This window comes from Meriones unguiculatus, chromosome 21, assembly GCF_030254825.1.
Source record: "Meriones unguiculatus strain TT.TT164.6M chromosome 21, Bangor_MerUng_6.1, whole genome shotgun sequence".
In the NCBI taxonomy this organism is placed as follows: Eukaryota; Metazoa; Chordata; class Mammalia; order Rodentia; family Muridae; genus Meriones; species Meriones unguiculatus.
This window is the reverse complement of record NC_083368.1, coordinates 3,699,176-3,704,162: the sequence shown is the minus strand read 5'-3', so window position 1 is coordinate 3,704,162 and position 4,987 is coordinate 3,699,176. Positions and strand designations below refer to the sequence as shown.

The 4,987-nt window shown below is 40.2% G+C and overlaps 1 pseudogene; it reads right to left on the bottom strand.

Moving 5' to 3' along the window:
* Positions 1 to 4,039: 4,039 nt before the first annotated feature.
* On the bottom strand, positions 4,040 to 4,987 carry LOC110543770 (olfactory receptor 1165-like; annotated as a pseudogene).

Here is a 4,987-nt window from a genome sequence, read left to right as displayed (position 1 = left end):
ATGGGCACTTTGCAATTTAAAAAAATAATAATATAGAAGACTAAGGCAAATGGAATGGCTTTTCAAGGAAATTAGTTCACATCAAAAGTGCAATGATAATGAATAAAATTAGTCTTCAAAAATGAAGCAACATCATGTCTTACTTCCAAGAAAACAAAGTTGATAATTTGTATTAATGACAGTAAATAAGGTTGAGGAAAAAAATTAAAGAGGTTTAAAAGGCTCAAGTACACAAAAAAGACATTTGCTTAACCATGTTTGTAGCAGCTTTATTTGTAATAGCCAGAAGCTGGAAACAACCCAGATGCCTCTCAATTTCAAGCAGAAATTGTGGTTCATCTATACAATGGAATATTACTCAGCAATGAAAAATAAGGAAATCATGAAATTTGCAGGTAAATGGTGGGACCTGGAAAGGATCATCCTGAGTGAATTGTCCCAGAAGCAAAAAGACACACATGGTATATACTCACTCATATAGACATACAACATAGGGCAAACCCACTAAAATCTGTGCATCTAAAGAAACTAAGCAAGAGAGAGGACCCTACCTAAAACGGTCAAGCCTCATCCTGAAAGGCAAAGAGGATGGACATCAGAAAAAGAAGAAAACAGGAAACAACCTGGGAACCTACCACAAAGGGCCTCTGAAAGCCTCTGCCCTACAGACTATCAAAGCAGATGCTGAGCCTGATGGGCAACTGTTGGGCAGAGTGAATGGAATTTTATGTAAGAACTGGGAAATAGTAAGAGCTGGAGAGGATAGGGTCTCCACAAGGAGAGCAACAGAACAAGAAAATTTGAACACAGCGGTCTTCCCAGAGACTCATACTCCAACCAAGGACTATTCATGGAGATAACCCAGAACCCCTGCACAGATGTAGCCCATGGCAGCTTAGTCTCCAATTGGATTACATAGTAATGTGAAGAGGGACTGCCTCTGACATAATCTGATTGGCCTGCTCTTTGATCACCTCCCCCTGAGGGGGAAGCAGCCTTACCAGGCCATAGTAGAGGACAATGCAGCCACTTTTGATGTGAACTGATGGACTAAGATCAGAAAGGAGAGGAGAACCTCCCCTATCAGTGGACTTGGGGAGTGGCATGCATGCAGAAAGGAGAGGGAGGGTGGGATCGGGAGGGGAGGAGGGAGGGGCTTATGGGGAATGCAGAATGAATAAAGTGTAATTGATGAAAAATTAAAAAAAAAAGAAAAGATAATTTAAGAACCTTAAATGACTTTTAAAAGTGGAGGAAAACATGGAATTAGTCAATTTACATTGAGCACGACTCACCCCTGGGGGCAATGGTCTCCTGAACCTACTCAGACCTTGGACACCACCACTGCTAGTTCTAGAACTGATGCAGGATGTTCCAACGAGGGGGTTAAGGCTTCTCATAATATTTCCTATAAGTCCACACCCATTTGTTTATAACCCCCATTTTTATTCATTGTTAGCCAGATAGAGACAAGTAATTGTGGTAATGATACTTGCTTTTTTGCCCAATGCCGGAATGCTAGTGATTTTAGGTATGCCCTGGTTACTCGCATGCCTCGCTGGGTGCCTGTGCCTGTTGATGCCCCTCATGCTATGACTCTCTTCAGACAGAAAAGGGATCTTGGAATTACAGTCACCATTGTTACTGCCATCTCATTGGTGGCTGTTGGAGCTACCACCACGGCATTAGCCAGGAGTCATACTGTGCAGACTGCTCAGACCCTAAATAATCTTTTAGCCAATGTAGCTCATGCTTTAGATGTACAAAAAGGAATTAATGCTCAACTAAAAGGAGGCTTGATGGTGTTCAATCAGAGGATTGACCCTGTGCAGGAGCAAACTGATACCCTATGGCAAATCGTTCAACTTGGCTGTCAATGAAAGTATGCTGGACTTTGTGTCACTAGCATACAAAATGAGAATTTTTTCTGTGCTGCAAATCTGTCTAAACAATTCTCTAGCTATATTTTAGGTAATTGGACTGGAGAATTCGATACTACGATGGAGCAGCTGAGAGTGGCCATTGTCACAGTAAATTCTACCAGAGTGGACGCAGGACTAGCCACAGGATTATCATCATGGATTGCTGCAGCCATGAATCATCTGAAGGAATGGGCGGGCATGGGAGCGTTAGCAGGCCTTCTGGTGTTGGTCTCCTTGGTTTGCCTGTGGTATATATGCAAGATTAGAGTCTCACAACAGTGTAATGCATCCATGACCATTCAGGCCTTTACAGCCATTGAAGCAGGACCTTCGCCCCAAGCATGGCTGGCTACCATAAAAAGCTAAAATGTTACGCTCAGGATGCGAGGCTAAGCACTGCACTCAGGGTCAGCTGCTTTTGACCCAGAGAAGAGCATGTCTGATTGCATGCGGGTGGATGCCCCAGGTCCCGCCTCTGAGAAAAAGGTATCAGATGGGTCTGATGCTCTTTGGGTGGATGACACCTAAATGAACATTGGTACAAAGTCCCAATTTATTTCTAATATCAGAGATCAGACCTCTCCTCTTGCCTGATGCGTCTAAAACAAAAAGGGGGAACTGTAGAGAGCTGCGTAATGCTGCGCCTTAAAGATGGAGCTGGTTTCTGCCTTCCACCTTCCCGATGGTGAGTGCTCTCTGTCACAAACAACTCCATATGTGGCTAAGGCTGAGGATCTGGCTTGCTTCCATGTATGTGGACCTATCTGCATTGCCCACGAGGCACGCTGGGGTTGGCTACCCAGAGGCTATTTTAAGCTGTGGGATGGCTTTCCCCAGGGTCAGAAGATTGTTCAAAGTTCCTGAATAAACTGCATTGAGAAGAACAACAACAACAAAAAATCAGAAAGAAGGAGAGGAGGACCTCCCCTATCAGTGGACTTGGGGAGAGGCATGCATGCAGAAAGGGGGGGAGAGTGGGACCGGGAGGGGAAGCATGCTAGACAATGCATGCTTATGGGGGGATACAAAAGGAATAAAGTGTAATTAATAAAAGTTAAATAAAAAATTAAAAAAAGAAAATTTTAGTACAAATAAGCTCACAAATGTAAACAATATGATTTATTGAAACAAATTCATGAGATTTAGACAACAATTAATAATATTTTCTCATTGATTGAACAACTAAGTACGTACTTTTGTTGTTCACTGTTAATTAAAAAAAACTTGAAAAAGTAAATGATCAATGGGACATTTGAAAATTACAAACTCTTGTCTATGACTGGTATAAGAGAAGCTAGAATCAAATAGAATCTTTTAATAGTTAGAAAGCTGAACGAAGGATAGAGGATTTTCTGCAAGGAAGACCACAGCAATAGTTTGTTGACAAATACTAAATAATCTCCCTGAAATGTATATTCAAGTACACTATAAAAGTGAAATATTATTATTCATGAGCATATACGTACCTCTATGTATGTATTCAAAGACATTTAGTGGAAAAAAAAAGCCATGGATTTAAAGGAGAGTGGGCAGAGGCATACGGAAGGGTTTGGGGGTAGGAATGGGAAGGGAAAATGGAGTTATAATCTCAAAATTAATAAAATTAATAAATTAATAAAAATTAATAAAACAGAATGAAATGAATAGTGTACATGGGTGATAGAAAGCATTTATATAGACAGTGTTTTTGTTACATCAAATATAGTACTAAATACCTGTTTAATAAAGCTTTCCAAGTAAAATGTCAGGTCCAATTGTGAGGACTTGAATGTGGATGCCCTAAAAAAGCCTAAAGTCAACTTTAGGGGTAGCATGGATCTAGACTGCAGAATAGAGATATTTTTTCTTCTTCATTCTTATTTAGTACTAATTGTAGGGATTTTGAAATGTTATATTTTCTTTAGCGTATCAATGGAAGTGAAATATCTGAGTACAAAATATCTGTATGAAACTTTAGAAAAGGCAATCTGAATGCTGTAATTCACAACTCAATATTGGATTAAAAACATAACCACGTATTTCCTAAAAACTAATATGTCATTGATAGTGTATATAAAAAAGATATTTATTTAGAATATGAATAAATGTATATTAAATTAAAATGTGTTTTAATGGTATTATATTGACCGAGAGTGCAGTTTTGTGCAAATCAGCCTCTTGACTGTCTCTTTTAAATCTTTGTTCCTTAGGCTGTAGATAAGGGGGTTTAACATGGGGATCAAGACTGTATAGAGCACAGTTGCTACTTTGACAAGGAGCCTTGAGCTGTTTGCATTGGGTACACAGTAGAGCAGGAGAATAATTCCATGGAAGATGCTGATGGCAATCAGGTGGGAAGTGCAGTGGAGAAGGCTTTTTGGAGTCCACCCTTAGAAGGCATCTTGATGATTGTGATGACTATGAAGACATAGGAAGCCATGGTGATAAGAAGGCTACAACCCTCACTTAATATGGAAATGACTAAGCATGCCATCTGGCTGAAGGAGGATTCAGAACAGGATACAGAGACGATGGCAGAGTACTCACAGCCAAAGTGATTGATGATGCCAGGTCCACAATAAGAGAGTTCTAAGAGAGTGTGCGTGAGTATCACAGCACACAAACCACCCCACACATAACTTCCAACTACTAGAAGAACACACAGTTGATGAGACATGGCTACAGTGTAGAGCAGGGGGTTATAAACAGCTACAAACCTGTCATAAGCCATTACTGCTAACATGAACATCTCTGTAATCACACATGCGCAGCCAAAGAAAAACTGTGCCATGCAACCTTTTAAAGAGATAGTTCTATGTTCTGCGACCAAGATCTTCATTAATTTTAGTGTAAATACACTAGAATAGCATATATCCAAAAACGAAAGATGGCTCAGAAAAAAGTACATGGGTGTATGAAGCTTAGGATTGATTCTTCTGACCACAATTATATCTATATTGCCTACTAAAGTGACTGAGTAAATGGCCATGACCATAAGAAAGAGTGGTGGCTGGAGATGTGGGTATTCTGAGAAGCACAAGAATAAATGTGGTAACGGAACTGTGGTTTATGGTCGCATGTACCAT